At 39.4% G+C, this 19,845-nt stretch overlaps 1 protein-coding gene and 1 non-coding gene across 4 annotated transcripts in view; both read left to right on the top strand.

The window, feature by feature from the left end:
- Positions 1–19,845, top strand: part of Tanc2 (tetratricopeptide repeat, ankyrin repeat and coiled-coil containing 2) — a 347,779-nt gene that overhangs the window by 37,422 nt on the left and 290,512 nt on the right. The gene's annotated exons all lie outside the window — the stretch shown is intronic.
- On the top strand, positions 14,739–14,845 carry LOC127695773 (U6 spliceosomal RNA). Its single transcript, XR_007980120.1, has one exon. It is a non-coding gene; the product is annotated as a U6 spliceosomal RNA (small nuclear RNA).

Genomic DNA, 19,845 nt, shown 5'->3' with positions numbered 1-19,845 from the left:
TTGTATATAAACTATGATTGGTCACAGTGGCACATAACTATAATCACAGCTATTCAAAAGGCTGAGGCAGGAGAAGATTTTAGCTCAGTATTTAGAGGCTAGCCTGGGCAGCTCATTAAGACAAGAAAAAGGATCACAGAAATCTCACTCTTAAGAGATGATGAAAGAGCTAAAGCAGTGATCTCAGGACAGAAGAAGCAGAGGCTACCTGGTGAGATTTGTGGAGCAAGTGTGGTTTCTCCGTTGTGTAGGAAGTGAGAAGAATGAGAGGAAATCTTGTGTGCTGGGATTTCTGGCTGGAGACTGGCTCATTTCTGCATGGTTTCAGACCCGTGTTATATGCACAGTGGCCATCTATTCAGTGGTTAGCTACCTAGAAACATGTACTAAGTTTTCTTTCTAGTATGATGACCTTCATTTCCTGGGTTCATTTTAAATTTATCCATATTATAGCAAGATCATTACTTTTCCTTAGGACTCTAAAACTGTTGCATACTGTAAGTTTTTAGTAGTACACTATAATATTTTAGCCTATAGATTTTTTCATTATCTGCTGTTATGGTTTGTTACTTATAGAGTTAGTTTCTGTCTTTGCTGATGGAGTAGGAAGACAGAAGAAACTGTAGAGTTTACACTATCAACACAAGCCATTTTCATGACCCATTTTAAAAACAGTTCAAAGAAAATGAATTTCCATCCATAGTACTTTCCCCACATCTCAGCCTTTATAAGGCTCTTGAGATTAACACAGTAATTTCTTAGTGCTTATTGAAGTTCTTCAGTAAAGCTTTCATAAATGATCAATGCAAGCTTATATAATTTTATTTATTTATTTATTTATTTATTTATTTATTTTTTATTCGATATAATTTATTTACATTTCAAATGATTTCCCCTTTTCTAGCCCCCCCACTCCCCGAAAGTCCCGTAAGCCCGCTTCTCTTCCCCTGTCCTCCCACCCACCCCTTCCCACTTCCCCGTTCTGGTTTTGCTGAATACTGTTTCACTGAGTCTTTCCAGAACCAGGGGCCACTCCTCCTTTCTTCTTGTACCTCATTTGATGTGTGGATTATGTTTTGGGTATTCCAGTTTTCTAGGTTAATATCCACTTATTAGTGAGTGCATACCATGATTCACCTTTTGAGTCTGGGTTACCTCACTTAGTATGATATTCTCTAGCTCCATCCATTTGCCTAAGAATTTCATGAATTCATTGTTTCTAATGGCTGAATAGTACTCCATTGTGTAGATATACCACATTTTTTGCATCCACTCTTCTGTTGAGGGATACCTGGGTTCTTTCCAGCATCTGGCAATTATAAATAGGGCTGCTATGAACATAGTAGAACATGTATCCTTATTACATGGTGGGGAGTCTTCTGGGTATATGCCCAGGAGTGGCATAGCAGGATCTTCTGGAAGTGAGGTGCCCAGTTTTCGGAGGAACCGCCAGACTGCTTTCCAGAGTGGTTGTACCAATTTGCAACCCCACCAGCAGTGGAGGAGTGTTCCTCTTTCTCCACACCCTCTCCAACACCTGCTGTCTCCTGAATTTTTAATCTTAGCCATTCTGACTGGTGTAAGATGAAATCTTAGGGTTGTTTTGATTTGCATTTCCCTAATGACTAATGAAGTTGAGCATTTTTTAAGATGCTTCTCCGCCATCCGAAGTTCTTCAGGTGAGAATTCTTTGTTTAACTCTGTACCCCATTTTTTAATAGGGTTGTTTGGTTTTCTGGAGTCTAACTTCTTGAGTTCTTTATATATATTGGATATTAGCCCTCTATCTGATGTAGGATTGGTGAAGATCTTTTCCCAATTTGTTGGTTGCCGATTTGTCCTCTTGATGGTGTCCTTTGCCTTACAGAAACTTTGTAATTTTATGAGGTCCCATTTGTCAATTCTTGCTCTTAGAGCATATGCTATTGGTGTTCTGTTCAGAAACTTTCTCCCTGTACCGATGTCCTCAAGGGTCTTCCCCACTTTCTTTTCTATTAGCTTCAGAGTGTCTGGCTTTATGTGGAGGTCCTTGATCCATTTGGATTTGAGCTTAGTACAAGGAGACAAGGATGGATCAATTCGCATTCTTCTGCATGCTGACCTCCAGTTGAACCAGCACCATTTGTTGAAAAGGCTATCTTTTTTCCATTGGATGTTTTCAGCCTCTTTGTCGAGGATCAAGTGGCCATAGGTGTGTGGGTTCATTTCTGGATCTTCAATCCTGTTCCATTGATCCTCCTGTCTGTCACTGTACCAATACCATGCAGTTTTTAACACTATTGCTCTGTAGTATTGCTTGAGGTTAGGGATACTGATTCCCCCAGATTTTCTTTTGTTGCTGAGAATAGTTTTAGCTATCCTGGGATTTTTGTTGTTCCAGATGAATTTGATAATTGCTCTTTCTAACTCTGTGAAGAATTGAGTTGGGATTTTGATGGGTATTGCATTGAATCTGTATAGTGCTTTAGGCAAAATGGCCATTTTAACTATATTGATTCTACCGATCCATGAGCATGGGAGGTTTTCCCATTTTTTGAGGTCCTCTTCCATTTCCTTCTTCAGAGTCTTGAAGTTCTTGTCATACAGATCTTTCACATGTTTGGTAAGAGTCACCCCAAGATACTTTATACTGTTTGTGGCTATTGTGAAGGGGGTCATTTCCCTAATTTCTTTCTCAGCCTGCTTATCCTTTGAGTATAGGAAGGCCACTGATTTGCTTGAGTTGATTTTATAACCTGCCACTTTGCTGAAGTTGTTTATCAGCTGTAGGAGCTCTCTAGTGGAGTTCTTTGGGTCACTTAGGTAGACGATCATGTCGTCTGCAAATAATGATAGTTTGACTTCTTCCTTTCCAATTTGTATCCCTTTGACCTCCTTATGTTGTCGAATTGCCCGAGCTAGTACCTCAAGTACAATATTGAAAAGATAAGGAGAAAGGGGGCAGCCTTGTCTGGTCCCTGATTTCAGTGGGATTGCTTCAAGTTTCTCTCCATTTAGTTTGATGCTGGCTACTGGTTTGTTGTATATTGCTTTTACTATGTTTAGATATGGGCCTTGAATTCCTGTTCTCTCCAAGACTTTAAGCATGAAGGGATGCTGAATTTTGTCAAATGCTCTTTCAGCATCCAATGAAATGACCATGTGGTTTTGTTCTTTGAGTTTGTTTGTGTAGTGGATTGTATTGATGGATTTCCGTATATTGAACCAACCCTGCATTCCCGGGATAAAGCCTACTTGATCATGGTGGATGATCGTTTTGATGTGTTCTTGGATTCGGTTGGCAAGAATTTTATTGAGTATTTTTGCATCGATGTTCATAAGGGAAATTGGTCTGAAGTTCTCTTTCTTTGTTGGATCTTTTTGTGGCTTTGGTATCAGCGTAATTGTGGCTTCGTAGAAGGAATTGGGTAGTGTTCCTTCTGTTTCTATTTTGTGGAATAGTTTGAAGAGTATTGGTGTTAACTCTTTTTTGAAGGTCTGGTAGAATTCTGCACTGAAGCCATCTGGTCCTGTGCTTTTTTTGGTTGGAAGACTTTCTATGACTCCTTCTATTTCTTTAGGCATTATGGGACTGTTTAGATGGTGTAGTTGGTCCTGATTTAATTTTGGTATTTGGTATCTGTCAAGGAAATTGTCCATTTCCTCCAGATTCTCCAGTTGTGTTGAGTACAGGCTCTTGTAGTAGGATCTGATGATGTTTTGGATTTCCTCAGTTTCCGTTGTTATATCTCCCTTTTCATTTCTAAGTTTGTTAATTTGGATACTTTCTCTGTGCCCTTTGGTCAGTCTGGCTAAGGGTTTATCTCTCTTGTTGATTTTCTCAAAGAACCAGCTCCTGGTTTTGTTGATTTTTTTGTATGGTTCTCTTTGTTTCTACTTGATTGATTTCGGCCCTGAGTTTGATGATTTCCTGCCTTCTACTCCTCCTGGGCGAAATAGCTTCTTTTTGTTCTAGGGCTTTCAGGTGTGTCATTAAGCTGGTAATGTATGCTCTCTCCATTTTCTTTTTGGAGGCACTCAGGGCTATGAGTTTTCCTCTTAGCACTGCTTTCTTTGTGTCCCATAGATTTGGGTATGTTGTGTTTTCATTTTCATTGTGTTCTAAAAAGTCTTTAATTTCTTTCTTTATTTCTTCCTTGACCAAGGTATCATTGAGTATTGTTCAGTTTCCACGTGTATGTGGGTTTTCTGTTGTTTCTGTTGCTATTGAAGACCACTTTTACTCCATAGTGATCAGATAGGAGGCATGGGATTAGTTCTATCTTCTTATATTTTTTGAGGTCTGTCTTGTGACCAATTATATGGTCGATTTTGGAGAAGGTACCATGAGGTGCTGAGAAAAAGGTATATTCTTTTGTTTTAGGATAGAATGTTCTATATATATCTGTTAAATCTAATTGGTCCAAAGCTTCAATTAGTTTCATTGTGTCCCTGTTTAGTTTCTGTTTTCCTGATCGGTCCATTGAGGAAAGTGCAGTGTTGAAGTCACCCACAATTATTGTGTTAGGTGCAATGTGTGCTTTTAGTTTTAATAAAGTTTCTTTTACGAAAGAGGGTGCCCTTGCATTTGGGGCATAGATGTTCAGGATTGACAGTTCTTCTTTTTGTATTTTTCCTTTGACCAGCAAGAAGTGTCCCTCATGGTCTCTTTTGATGACTTTGGGTTGAAAGTCAATTTTATCTGATATTAAAATGGCTACTCCAGCTTGTTTCCTGAGACCATTTGCTTGTAAAATTGTCTTCCAGCCTTTTACTCTAAGGTAGTGTTTGTCTTTGACCCTGAGGTGTGTTTCCTGTAAGCAGCAAAATGTAGGGTCCTGTTTACGTATCCATTCAGTTAGTCTGTGTCTTTTTATTGGGGCATTAAGTCCATTGATGTTAAGAGATATTAAGGAATAGTGATTGTTACTTCCTATCATTTTTGACGTTATTTTTTAAATTTGAATGCTTAACTTCTTTTGGGTTTGATGTAAGGTTACTATCTTGCTTTTTCCAGAGTTAAGTTTCCCTCCTTGTACTGGTGTTGTCCTCCTATTATCCTTTTTAGGGCCGGGTTTGTGGATAGATATTGGGTAAACTTGGTTTTGTCATGAAATATCTTAGTTTCTCCATCTATGGTGATTGAAAGTTTTGCTGGATATAGTAGTTTTGGTTGGCATTTGTGTTCTCTTAGAGACTGCATGAGATCTGCCCAGGACCTTCTAGTCTTCATAGTCTCCGGTGAAAAGTCTGCTGTGATTCTGATAGGTCTTCCTTTATATGTTACTTGGCCTTTTTCTCTTACTGCCTTTAGTATTCTTTCTTTGTTTAGAACATTTGGTGTTTTGATTATTATGTGACGGGAAGTATTTCTGTTCTGGTCCAGTCCGTTTGGAGTTCTGTAGGCTTCTTGTATATTCATGGGCATCTCTCTCTTTAGGTTAGGGAAGTTTTCTTCCATAATTTTATTGAAGATGTTTGCTGGCCCTTTAAGTTGTAAATCTTCACTCTCATCTATGCCTATAATCCTTAGGTTTGGTCTTTTCATTGTGTCCTGGATTTCCTGGATATTTTGGGTTACAAGCTTTTTGCTTTTTGCATTTTCTTTAACTGTTGAGTCCATGGTTTCTATGGAATCTTCAGCATCTGAGATTCTTTCTTCTATCTCTTGTATTCTGTTGTTGATATTTGCATCTCTGTCCCCTGATTTCTTCCCAAGGCTTTCTATCTCCAAAGTTGTCTCCCTTTGAGTTTTCTTAGTTGTTTCTACTTCTGATTTTAGATCCTGGATGGTTTTGCTTAGCTCCTTCACTTGCATGTTTGTGTTTTCCTGTAATTCTTTAAGAGATTTTTGTGTTTCCTCTTTCATGACCTCAGCCTGTTGACCAAAGTTCTCCTGTATTTCTTTAAGAGATTTTTGTGTTTCATCTTTCATGACCTCAGCCTGTTGACCAAAGTTCTCCTGTATTTCTTTAAGTGTTTTTTGCATTTCCTCCTTGTTGGCTTTTGTATTCTCCTGGATTTCTTTCAATGATTTTTGTGTTTCCCTTGCAAGGGCTTCTAACTTTTGATCCATTTTCTCCTGAATTTCTTTAAGTATGTCCTTCATGTGTTCCTGTACCAGCATCATGACCAGTGATTTTAAATCCAAATCTTGTTTTACTGGTGTGATGGGGTATCCAGGACATGTTGGTAGAGGAGAATTGGGTTCAGATGTTGCCATATTGCCTTGATTTCTGTTAGTGACGTTCCTGCGTTTGCCTTTTGCCATCTAGTTCTCACTGGTGTTAGTTTGTCTTGTCAGTGCTGGACTCACCAGTGCAAGTTGCCCCTTCCCAGTTGGCCTCTGGTGCACAGCTTACCTCCTGCACTGCTTGTAGACAGGGTGCTGCTGCCCAGGCTGTTCAGATCCCAAAGCAGGCACCCGAAGGCTCCCGCTGGGGCCCGCTGGATTCACTGGAACACACTGACTTCTCCCAGCTGGCCGCCCAGAAGCCCAGCTAGCCACTTGCAGGACTTGGAGATGTGGTGCTACCGCCCAGGCTGATCTGGATCCGGAAGCGGAGAGAGTAGAGCTGAGGGCTTCCGCCTGAGGTCTTGCCCCAGATTGTGTCTGTGGACCAGATGGAGCCCGTGTGCACCCCCAGGGAGTGCCGACGGTGTATGCTGCTGTGACCTCCCCTGTGTTCCGCTCACTCCGCTGGGCAGCCGATCTGCCAACCGGGCTGTCGTACACAAGGTTAGCCTGGCCGCCCAGTCCCTGAGTCCAGGCAAAAGCCTGGGAGGCCAAGGTCCGAGCAAAGTTCCCCTAGGGCTATGACTGTTAATTGGGTCCGCTAGGTGACTAGGATGGCGGGCGTGCGCTCCCGCGCTCCCTGAAAGCGCCGGGAGAGTCTGCTCTGCTAACAATCACCTGGGCGGGTTGACTCACAGATGGCCCACCAAGCCGCCCAGTTCTTGGGGTCAGTCCTGTGCCTTTTGGGGCCTAGACCCCCACTTTGTTAGCCTCAGGCTATGCCTGCCAGAGCTCTCTGTCGTCCTGCAGGCAAAATGGCGGCGGCGCGCACGCAGGCCTGGGCAAAAAATCTCCTGGCTGGGTTGGCACCCCGATGGCCCCCTGACCAGCCCAGGGCCTGGGTGCAGGCCAACGCCCGTCGGGCTCAGACCACCGCGGTGTTGGCCTCGGATTATGTTTGTGTACCTCAGTCTGTCCGATCCCTGGAGTACGGAACCAAGATGGATGCACCTCTCCTGACTGGTGGGAGGCCGAGTTCTGAAGTGGCTTCCATGCAGGAAAGGCGCTGCACAACTGCAGCTGCTTGCCGCCCGGCTGGTCAGCGAAGGTCAGTGGTCGTGGGCGCAGGGCCTAACTGGTCCCTGTGTCGCCTTGGTTCCACTGCTGATGGCCCTTCAGCTGGACCAGCCACTGTTGCACTGCCGCTGCAGCTGCCGCCGCTGGCGAGACCAATTTTATTTATTTTTAAGGGTTGAATGGATTAACTTGTAGCTAGTCTGGTATCAAACTTGTACTAGCCCTTCTGCTGCAGTCTCTCAAGTATTGCTGTTACATAAAGATGTACATTATTGTGGGAAATATTAAAAAATGTACCTGCCAACTCTCTGTGGAATGAGATCACGCTCTTGTGCTCCTGCTGTCCTGTCAACTCTCCATCCATGCTGGTCCACACTCCCGTGATCAGGCGCTTGTCCCTGGTGCCACTAGTTCTTCCTCAGCCATAAACCCATGTTGTTGGCGATCCACATTCCAGTAACTAAATGGAACCACCAACCTTGCAGTTGCTGTCTTAATTTTTTCTTTTTCTTTTCTTTTCTTTTATTTTTTGTGGTGGTAGGGGAACAGTATTTCATGGTATATACCTGTCTGGCAAGTTTCATGCATACCAACCATAGACTCCTTGTCTTCCAGGATTCCTAGAGTATATTTGTATAAATAGATATTTTTTAGTTTCATAGTTTCTTATATTTTTGATTGTGAGCCTAGCCTTTAACAGCTGAGCCATTTCTCCAGCCCAGCAAGTCATGGTTTCTTTAAAGAAAAACAGAAACAAACAAACAAACAAAAAAAAAATCAATCTTAAAAATAGGTCTAATACTTACTGCCCCTCACCTTGCTTCTATAGTTTTCTTCTCTTTTGGATTTGACTCCCTCAATACAATAGGATAACATTTCCCCCCAGATTTAGAGTTCTTTGACCTGGAGTCATGTTTTTCTTTGATTTTTCTGCAGTCTATCTTGCCGTAAAAAATTCTGGCTCTGTGTGCATGGATCCATGGAGGCCAGATCCTTTATCTGCCTTATTCACTTGAGTCTCAGTTCTCATTGGACCTGAAGCTCATTGTTAGGCTGAGTCAGCAAGCTCTGGGGATCTGGTCTTAGTGAATAAGATGAGAGCACTCACTCTCACATCTTCTGACATGTGCCCCCAAACAATATCACACACACACACACACACACACACACACACACACACACACACACTATGTGTGTGTGTTTGCAGAAGGAGGGAGGGAGGGAGAGAGGAAGAAAGAGAGAGAGAGAGAGAGAAAGAGAGAGAGAACATGCAAATTTCTGTAAGTACACAGAGTCCCCATAGGAAAAATGCAGATACTAGTTAAATCTAGCAGATGTATATACAAGGTTGGAAGAAGTGTAAATTGTCTGATAAAACTGAGTAAGAGGCTTGGGCTGGACAGTTAATCCAGTTAATCATGGAGAAGAAAGTAGGAAGATAAAGATTAGATTAACAGATTATATACCGGCATTCTCTGGCAGCAGCTCCCTATCTCCAGTGATAAGAATGTTGCTTTTATCTTGGCATATATATAAGGTACCTTTCAAACTGAATTTTTATCTCCTTTACAGAAGGAAAATTAAAGTCAGAGTACCCTTCCTGTACCTGCTCTTTTCAAAGTCCCTTTAACTGAAAATAATCTTTATGCCAAAGTAGCATTTTGGGCATGGTAATTTGGTGACTCAAACTTCTTATGAAAATATAAATTAATATAATCTGTAGGATATTTCATTAGTGAAATAATAGTGGTTAAAATATTTGATAAATATAGCACTTTTCCTATGAAAGTTAATTTTTTACTGCCTTTACATGAATAGTATTAAAATATCCTTTATGTCAAAATTTAAACTTGGAAAATACTTTTTTTCCACTTGTCATACAACTGATTCAGATTCGGCAAATATTATTTGTTTCTTTATTGTGGTCTTTGTCATTCATTTTAGGGGCTACTATCTGCTAGACAACTATTGCCTTTTGAGCTGCATTCTTAACCCTTTTTTCTACTTTTTAAAAAATTTAATTTTTGTTTTACACTCCAGATTTTATTCCCCTCCTGGTTCACCCTCTGACTGTTCCACCTCCCATACCTCCCCCTACCACCCATCTCTACGAGGATGTCCCTACCCCCTTGCCCCCCACCAGACCTTTCTACTCCCTGGGGCCTTCAGTCTCTTGAGGGTTAGGTGCATCTTCTATGACTGAACTCAGACCTGGAGTCCTCTGCAGTATATGTGTTGGGGGCCTCATATCAGCAAGGAATGCATTTTTTGTGCTTCAGACTGGTTTTGAACTTCCTCTGTAGCCCTGGCTGAACTTGTAATTAATCCTTTTGCCTCAGTCTTCCAAGTAATTTTCACTGTAGGCTTGACCTACTGGGCCCAGATGGCATACATTTAAATATTTAATTATGAATGATCTTTAACCACAATTGTATGCAAGTATTATATTAGATCATTGAATTAGTTATATTAGTTTGAAATATGCATACAAGCCAGAAATTTGAGATGATTTCCTTATTTGCTTATTATAGATTTTAATTGGAGGAACCTCTAGTTTTGATTAGAAAAGACTATAGCATGCAACATTTATAGCTATTGTAAAATTACTTAGGGAGAAGTCAACGCCAGAAAAAAGATTTTAGTAGGAATAGAATCCTCTTTTCTGCCTTGTACCCTTAGTCCATCATAACATAATGCTTCATAATAAATGTCTCTCATTTGCTAATTTTCTGAGAAAGTCAAGTTATTCTAGTCTTTTGCTATTTCATATATATGTACATATATATACATGCATACATACACACATATACATAACACGTATTGAGTCACTTTGAACTAGATTAGCAACTCTCAGAACATGGGATATAATAGATCAGGTATGGTAATTATATGAAAATACATAGACAGAAAACCCTCTAAGTAAGTTTAACATGCCTTCAAGATAAAAACCCAGAAGAAACATGACAATATAATAAAGGCTATGTGCACACATGTACACACAAACACACACACATACATGTACACTAGCCACCATTATACTGAATACATTTCCCTAGAGAATTAAGAATAATGTCTACCCTTTTTTAAATTCTTAGTCAGTATTTTTTTGAATGCATTGCCAGAGCAATAAAGCAAGAAAAAGAAATAAAAGCAAATAGAAACGGGATGTGGTGGCTGACTCCGATAATCCCTACACTTGCAAGAATGAGGCAGGAGGATTGCCATGAGTATAATGCTACATAGTAAATTCTAGGATAGCCTGGATTTTACAGCAAGACTGTCAAAGAAATCAAATAACTCCCTCAAAAAAGGATGCAAGTAAAAAATGAAGAACTAGAAATGTACCTATTTGCATGTGATATAATCCTTAACTTACAAGGTCCTGAAGAGACCACCCCAAACCTCTTAAATCTGATTCACACTTTCAGCAAAAAAGCAAGTTGAAAAATAAACCTAAAAACATTAACTATTCTATATACCATTATTGAACATGCTAGGAAAGTGGATGTCAATCTGATTTATGATAGCTTTAAAAATGAAATAAACTAGGAATTAACCTAGTCAAGGAAATGAAAAAATCTCTATAATGAAAACTAGAACATCAGAGGAAGAAATGGAAGACAACTCTAGAATAGGAAAATACATCTCATGTTATTGATGGCACAGAATGGCATAAAATAAACCGCAAAGCGATAACTAACTGATTTTTGACAGAGATGGCAAAAACATGCTGGAGAAAAAGTAGGCTCTTTTCCCCGATTAATCACTGCTGACCATACTGAATATTCACATATAGAATCTCTCACTTGTATAAAAATAAATCTAAAGATATCAAAGACCCTAAACTCTGAAACTACCAGAGGAAAACATACAGAAAACACTTATAGATACAGACATACTAAAGAATTCTTGCGAATGAGCCCCTTAGCCCAGGAAATAACACCAAGGACTGACGAAATTAAAAAGCTTCTGCACACACCAAATGAAACAGTACATTAAATTAAGATACAGCCTAAAGAATGGAGAGAAAACTTTGGCAGCTATTCATCTAACAGGGAATTACTATCTAGCTATATAAGGAATTGAAAAACTCCCCCCTCATTATTATTAGTAAATGGGCAAATGAGTTAATTTTTCAGACAGTTTTCAAAAGAAGAGTAAAATAGCCAAAATAACAAAAGAAAAAAAGTTTACCATCTTTAACTATAAGATCCCCAGTACTCTATATGAACTGGTGGTAGCCCATGTCTATAACAAAACACTCAAGAGGTAGAGGCAGAAAGATAAGAATTCAAGATCATCTTTGGCTATATAAAGACTTAGAAACTGACCTGGGCTACATGATACCCTATATAGCTCCAAACAAAACCCCATTATGAGATTCCATCTAACCCCAGGTAGAATGACTACAATAGAAACTAATAACCATACCCACTGATGAGAAGATATAGGGGAAAGAATCTACTTCACTAATGGGAATATAAAAAGCTAAAAACAGACATACCATAGGATATAGTTATCTCAAACACACCATCTTACCCTCTCCCTATCTCTATCTCTTCTCATGAAAACACTGGAATAGAGGTATACGTACTCACATTGTGTGTGTGGGCTTGTGTTTGTGTGCATATGAATATTATTTAACCATAACAAGATTGTGTTATTTTCAAGAAAGTAGATCGAAATTGAGATCATCACAGGTGAAGAGCACTTGTACTTGCAGTTTCTGGGTTCAGTTCCCAGCAGCCATTTGGCTACTCATAACCACCTATATGTAACTCCAGTTCCGGGGCATCTGATGTCTTTTTCTGGTTTCTGTGGGTACCCTTTGTTGACTCCTTCTGCATTTGGGAGGCAGTCAGGAGGTGAGGGTATTCCACATTAACACATGATTCAGGGCCAACTTAGCCAATTAATACCTGGTCTCACATCTCCCACCCACCCCCAAATAATAGGCAAGGTGACCCACACAGGTGGTAAAGAACCAGCCTGCCTTCATCTTAGGCTTAAAATCCATCTTATAGTAAATACAGATCAGGTTCATTCTTATTTATGATTAAATCTCTATTTGTCAAGGATTGGGCTATGTCCCACTGGTAACCTAAAATGGTTTTGTAGCAATCATATCTTTGCTTCAAAAGTTGTTTATAATGTGACCACCTATGACTACCTATTTTGCCCACCAAATCCCCCATTGAACCTCCTGCTCCCAAGCTATAAAATCCTTGTCTTCCTCACATTCAATGCTGACCTCTTGGACTCTAACTTAGGGGGAGGCAGCCTGTGTATACAAATAAACAAGAGTGCTTTAATTAATTGCTTGCCTTATTTAATTTGGCCGTGATGATTTGGGTCGGTGCTTTTTCTCCCCATCTTGGAATTAACAGCTTCCCATATGCTAAAAAGTGATCTATATTTGTACACTTTCTATTGATCTTTATTTTTCATTTTGAAACAAGGCCTAATTAATAGTCCAGGCTGACCTTGAACTCAATAGTTTCAGGCTGGCCTTCTTTTTCAGTCTCCAGAATAGTTGGAATTGCGGGATTGTCCACCATCTGGCCTGGCTTGCAAATTGAATTTGAAGTCTTTGTAGGAGTTAGGACCCCAAGTAGAGGAAACTGCATTTACTCTTATGAGGAGACTATCTGGTCCTTATGGTCATATAAGAATCTTTTCTATTTCTGGAACCCAGGAGAGTTGGATAATTGCAAAAAAGAATGGACAGTAATCACTTTTAAGCTAATAGTGTACTTTATTTGCCATGCTGAAAAGTTGTGATTATATTCTTAATACTGCCAAGGAGCCACTGCAGGATATTAAATTGTGAAGTGTAAAAAAAAGACAGCTCAGTTCTCAGTTTTATTTATTTTTGTAGTAATTGGAATAGTCAGAATTGACAAAAATAGTCCAGCTTAAAACATCAGAGACTTTTTTCCTTCTTTTTTTTCAGCTCTTTTTATTTATTTATTTTTGTAAAGGGAAATAAAAACACTTTATGATAAAATTAAAGGTTTACATGGAAAATATTTCAGATAAACATGTTTAAATTGACAGTTTTCATGGAAAATTAAAGAGTTAAGTGGTAGACATATAAAACATTGCTAAATTAATTGAAATGTGGGATAGAAGCGTGGAAAATATTTCTGATAAAATTGTAGAATAATATAGAAAAACATGTTAGAATTGAAGATTATCATGGAAAATTTTATATAGATATAATAATGATAGGTATAAAAGTAATCCTAAGTTGATTGAAAGTGGAATTATAAACATTTTATGATAAGCTTGAAGATTTACATGGAAAATATTTCTGATAAAATTGAAGAAATATATAGAAAAAACAGGTTAAAATGAAAGATTATTATGGAAATTATACAGATAAAATGATAGGCATAAAGATAATTCTAAGTTGATTGAAGGTGGAATTATAAACATTTTCAGATAACATTGAAGATTTACAGGGAAAATATTTCTGGTAAAATTCAAGAAATAAATAGACAAACACGTTAAAATTGACTATTTCTTGGAAAATTTAGCATATAAAATGGTAGATATAAAAACTCTTTCTAAATTAATTGAAGGAATTAGAAACATTTATGATAAAATCAAAGCTTTACATTGAAAACATTTCTGATAAAATAGAGGAAGTATGTAGAAAGACATATTAAAATTGAAGATTATCATGAAAAATAATGCAGATAAAATGGTAGACATAAAAAATTGTGAAATTTATTAAAAGGGGAATTATAAACATTTTCTGATAAAATTGAAAATTTACATGAGAAATATTTCATTAATCTATGTCTTTTTATTGGGGCGTTAAGTCCATTGTTGTTAAGAGATATTAGGGAATAGTGATTGTTGTTTCCTGTTATTTTTGAAGTTATTTTTATGTTTGTGTGAGTATCTTCTTTTGGGTTTGTTGGAAAAAGATTACTTTCTTGCTTTCTTCTAGGATGTAGTTTCCATCCTTATGTTGGCATTCCCCATCTATTATCCTTTGTAGGGATGGATTTGTGGATAGATATTGTGTAAATTTGCTTTTATCATGGAATATCTTGGTTTCTCCATCTATGATGATTGAAAGTTTTGCTGGGTATAGTAGCCTGGGCTAGCATTTGTGTTATCTTAGGGTCTGTATGAAGTCTGTCCAGGATCTTCTAGCTTTCATCATCTCTGGTGAGAAGTCTGGTGTAATTCTAATAGGTCTTCCTTTGTAAGTTACTTGCCCTCTTTCCCTTACTGCTTTTAATATTCTTTCTTTGTGTAGTGAATTTGGTGTTTTGATTATTATGTTCCAGGAGGAGTTTCTGTTCTGGTTCAGTCTGTTTGGAGTTCTGAAGGCTTCTTGTATGTTTATGGGCATCTCTTTCTCTAGGTTAGGGAAGTTTTCTTCTACAATTTTGTTGAAGGTATTTACTGGGCCTTTAAGATGTAAATCCTCATGCTCGCTTCGGCAGCACATATACTAAAATTGGAACGATACAGAGAACATTAGCATGGCCCCTGTGCAAGGATGACATGCAAATTCGTGAAGCGTTCCATATTTTTTTTTATAAAAATAACATCAAAAATTACAGGAAGCAATAATCACTATTCCTTAATATCTCTTAACATCAATGGACTCAATTCCCCAATAAAAAGACATAGTCTAACAGACTGGATAAGGAAACAGGACCCTACATTTTGCTGCATAGAGGAAACACACCTAAGGGTCAAAGACAAAAAACTACCTTAGAGTCAAAGGCTGGAAGACAATTTTACAAGCAAATGGTCTCAAGAAACGAGCTGGAGTAGCCATTCTAATATCAGATAAAATTGACTTTCAACATAAAATCATCAAAAGAGACACAGAAGGACACTTTTTGCTGGTCAAAGGGAAAATCCACCAAGAAGAACTCTAAATTCTGAACATCTATGCTCCAAATGCAAGGGCACCCTCATTCGTAAAAGGAACTTTACTAAAGCTCAAAACACACATTGCACCTAACACAATAATTGTGGGTGACTTCAATACTCCACTCTCCTCAATGGACCGGTCAGGAAAACAGAAACTAAACAGGGACACAGTGAAACTAATTGAAGCTTTGGACCAATTGGATTTAACAGATATTTATAGAGCATTTCATCCTAAAGCAAAAAGAATATACCTTTTTCTCAGCACCTCATCCAAAATCGACCATATAATTGGTCACAAGACAGACCTCAACAAATATAGGAAGACTGAACTAGTCCATGCCTCCTATCAGATCACTATGGAGTAAGAGTGGTCTTCAATAGCAACAAAAACAATACACATGGAGGCTGAACAATACTCAGTGATACCTTGGCCAAAGAAGAAATAAAGGAAGGGATCAAAGACTTTTTAGAATTTAACAAAAATGAAGGCACAACATACTCAAATCTATGGGACACAATGAAAGCAGTGCTAAGAGGAAAACTCATAGCCCTGAGTGCCTTCAAAAAGAAATGGGAGAGAGCATACACTAGCAGCTTAACGGCACACATGAAAGCTCTGGAACAAAAAGAAGCGAATTCACCCAGGAGGAGTAGAAGACAGGAAATCATCAAACTCAGGGCTGAAATCAATAAAGTGGAAACAAAGAGAACCATACAAAGAATCAACAAAACCAGGAGCTGGTTCTTTGAGAAGATCTACAAAATAGATAAACCTTTAGCCAGACTAACCAAAGGGCACAGAGACAGTATCCAAATTAACAAAATTAGAAATGGAAAGGGATATTTAACAACAGAAACTGAGGAAATTCAAAAAGTCATCAGATACAACTACAAAAGCCTATACTCAACACAACTGGAGAATCTGGAAGAAATGGACAATTTCCTAGACAGATACCAAATACCAAAATTAAATCAGGATCAAATAGATCATCTAAACAGTACCATAACCCCTAAAGAAATAGAAGGGGTCATAGAAAGTCTTCCAACCAAAAAAAGCATAGGACCAGATAGTTTCAGTGCTATCAGACCTTCAAAGAAGACCTAGCACCAATATTCTTCAAACTATTCCACAAAATAGAAACAGAAGGAACACTACCCAACTCCTCTACGAAGCCACAATTATGCTGATACTAAAACCACACAAAGATCCAACAAAGAAAGAGAACTTCAGACCAATTTCCCTTATGAATGTCAATGTCGATGCAAAAATACTCAATAAAATTCTTGCCAACCGAATCCAAGAACATACCAAAACGATCATTCACCATGATCAAGAGGGCTTCATCCCAAGGATGCAGGAATGGTTCAATATACAGAAATCCATCAATGCAATCCACTACATAAACAAACTCAAAGAAAAAAAACCACATGGTGATTTCATTGGATGCTGAAAAAGCATTTGACAAAATTCAGCATCCTTTCATGCTTAAAGTCTTGGAAAGAACAGGAATTCAAGGCCCATACCTAAACATAGTAAAAGCAATATACAGCAAACCAGTAGCCAACATCAAACTAAATGGAGAGAAACTTGAGCAATCCCACTAAAATCAGGGACTAGACAAGGCTGCCCCCTCTCTCCGTATCTTTTCAATATAGTACTTGAGGTACTAGCTAGGGCAATTAGACAACATAAGGAGGTCAAAGGGATGCAAATTGGAAAGGAAGAAATCAAACTATCACTATTTGCTGATGATATGATAGTATACTTAAGTGACCTAAAAAACGATGGAGTACTATTCAGCCATTAGAAACAATGAATTCATGAAATTCTTAGACAAATGGATTGAGCTGGAGATCATTATCCTAAGTGAGGTAACCCAGTCTCAAAAGATCACTCATGTAGCCGGGTGGTGGTGGTGCACGCCTGTAATCCCACCACTCTGGAAGGCAGAGGCAGGTGAATTTCTGAGTTCCAGGCCAGCCTGGTCTACAAGAGTGAGTTCCAGGACAGCCAGGGCTATCCAGAGAAACCCTGTCTTGAAAAAAGGAAAAAAAAAAAAAAAACCCAAATCCAAAAAAAAAGAAAAAAAAAAGGATCAATCATGGTATGCAAGAATCTTGGATTACCCAAGTCATAATCCACATATCAAATGATGTCCAAGAAGAACGGAGGAGTGGCCCCTGGTTCTGGCAAGGCTCAGTGCAGCAGTGTAGGGGAATACCAGGACAGGGAAGTGGGAAGGTGGGGATGGGGGGAACAGGGGGAGGGAAGAGGGCTTATGGGACTTTTGGGGAGTGGGGAGCCAAGAAAGGGGAAATAATTTGAAATGTAAATAAAAAATATATCAAATAAAATCTCAGGAGACAGCACGTGTTGGGGAGGATGTGGAGAAAGAGAAACACTCCTTCACTTCTGGTGGGATTGCAAGCTGGTATAACCACTCTGGAAATCAGTCTGGCAGTTCCTCAGAAAACTGGGCACCACACTTCCAGAGGACCCTGCTATACCACTCCTGGGCCTATACCCAGAGTATTGCCCAGCATGTAATAAGGATACATGCTCCACTATGTTTATAGCAGCCCTATTTATAATAGCCAGAAGCTGTAAAGAACCCAGATGCCCTCAACAGAAGAATGGATACAAAAAATGTGGCATATATACACAATGGAGTACTATTCAGCCATTAGAAACAATGAATTCATGAAATTCTTAGACAAATAGATGGAGCTGGAGAACATCATCCTAAGTGAGGTAACCCAGTCTCAAAAGAACACTCATGGTGTGTACTCACTGATAAGCGTTTGTTAGCCTAGAAGCTTGGAATACCCAAGACACAATCCACATATCAAATGATGCCCAAGAAGAAGGAATAAGAGGCCCCTGGTTCTGGAAAGGCTCAGTGCAGCAGTGTAGGGGAACACCAGGACAGGGAAGAGGGAAGGGGTGGATTGGGGAACAGAGGGAGGGAAGAAGGCTTATGGGACTTTCAGGGAGGGGGGATCCAGGAAAGGGGAAATCATTTGAAATGTAAATAAAGAATTTATCAAATAAAAAATAAAGAATGAAGTATTTAAAAAAAGAGGTAAATCCTTGCTCTCTTCTATACCTATAATCCTTAGGTTTGGTCTTCTTCTTGTGCCCTGAATGTTTTGGGTTACCAGCTTTATACATTTTGCATTTTCTTTGACTGTTGAGTCAATATTTTCTATACCTTCAGCTTCTGAGGTTCTTTCTTCTCTCTCTTGTATTCTGTTGTTGATGCTTGCATCTATGACTCCCGAATTCTTTCCAAGGTTTTCTATCTCCAAAGATGTCTCACTTTGTGATTTATTGTTTCTACTTCACTTTTAGATCCTTTTGTTCAATTCTTTCACTTGATTGTTTGTGTTTTCCTGTAATTCTTTAAGGGGTTTTTGTGTTTCTTCTTTAAGGGCTTTTACCTGTTGACCTATGATCTCCTGTATTTCTTTAAGGGATTTTTGTGTTTCCTCTTTAAGGGCTTTTACCTGTTGACGGATGTTCTCCTGTATTCCTTTAAGGGAGTTATTTAAGTCTTTCTTGAAGCCCTCTATCAGCATCATGAGATAAGATTTTAAATCCAACTCTTGCTTTTCCGTTGTGTTGGGATATCTGGGACTTGGTGTGGTGGGAGAACTTGGTTCTGACGTTGCCATGTGGCCTTGGTTTCTGTTGGTAGGGTTCTTGTGCTTGCCTTTCGCCATCTGGTTATCTCTGGTGCTAGTTGGTATTATTGTCTCTCGCTGGAGTTTGTTCCTCCTGTAGGCCTGTAAGCCTGTGTCCTTACTCCTGAGTTCAAAAGTGAAAGCACTGCTGGGAGATCTCTCTCTCTCTCTCTCTCTCTCTCTCTCTCTCTCTCTCTCTCTCTCTCTTTCTCTCTCTCTCTCTCTCTCTCTCTCTCTCTCTCTCTCTCTCTCTCTCTCTCTCTCTCTCTCTCTCCCTGGTGGGCTATGCTCAGAAGGCTGTGGAGTTTCCTGGCTCCCTGGTGCAAATGGTGGCAGGAAGACTTCTGTCCCAGCTGCTCCAGTGAACTTAGGTCCTGTGTGCTCCTAGCAGGTACCCTCCAGAGAGAAGGTGGAGATCTCTCCTCAGCACTCAGAAGTGAAAGCACTCCTGGGAGATCTCTCTCCTGGCGGGCTATGCACAGAAGGCTGTGGAGTCTCCCCGCTCCCTGGTGCAAATGGCGGCAGGAAGACTTCTGTCACAGCTGCTCCACTGATTTTGTGCCCTGTGTCCTCTTAGCAGAGGTCCCCTCCAGAGAGCCTTTAGAGACATTATAATAAAAGGTACATACCACCAAGAGCTTCCCTCAGCAGCCAGAGAGGTTCCTAATCTTTTAGGGGTCTTCCCTTAGGTAAATCTGGATTCTTGACTTCCCCACAGAAATGAGTTTCAGGATGATCCAGTTTGAAGTGAAATGGGAGTTTATTAGGAAGACAGTTTGCGTAGCCTTAAATGTGGGATTGATGGGCACTCAGGGAAAGACTAAGGAGCACTGCTGGGTGTAAGCTTCTCAATGGGATTGCACTTATATCCTAGACAGAGCCATATTTACTGTCTTGGTGGCACTTGACATATTTAAAGCAGTAGTTCTCAACCTAGGGGTCAGAACCCCTTTGGGATCAACTGTCTT

This window comes from Apodemus sylvaticus, chromosome 10, assembly GCF_947179515.1.
Source record: "Apodemus sylvaticus chromosome 10, mApoSyl1.1, whole genome shotgun sequence".
In the NCBI taxonomy this organism is placed as follows: Eukaryota; Metazoa; Chordata; class Mammalia; order Rodentia; family Muridae; genus Apodemus; species Apodemus sylvaticus.
The sequence above is the reverse complement of the archived record's forward strand: the minus strand, read 5'-3'. Positions and strand labels throughout refer to the sequence as shown.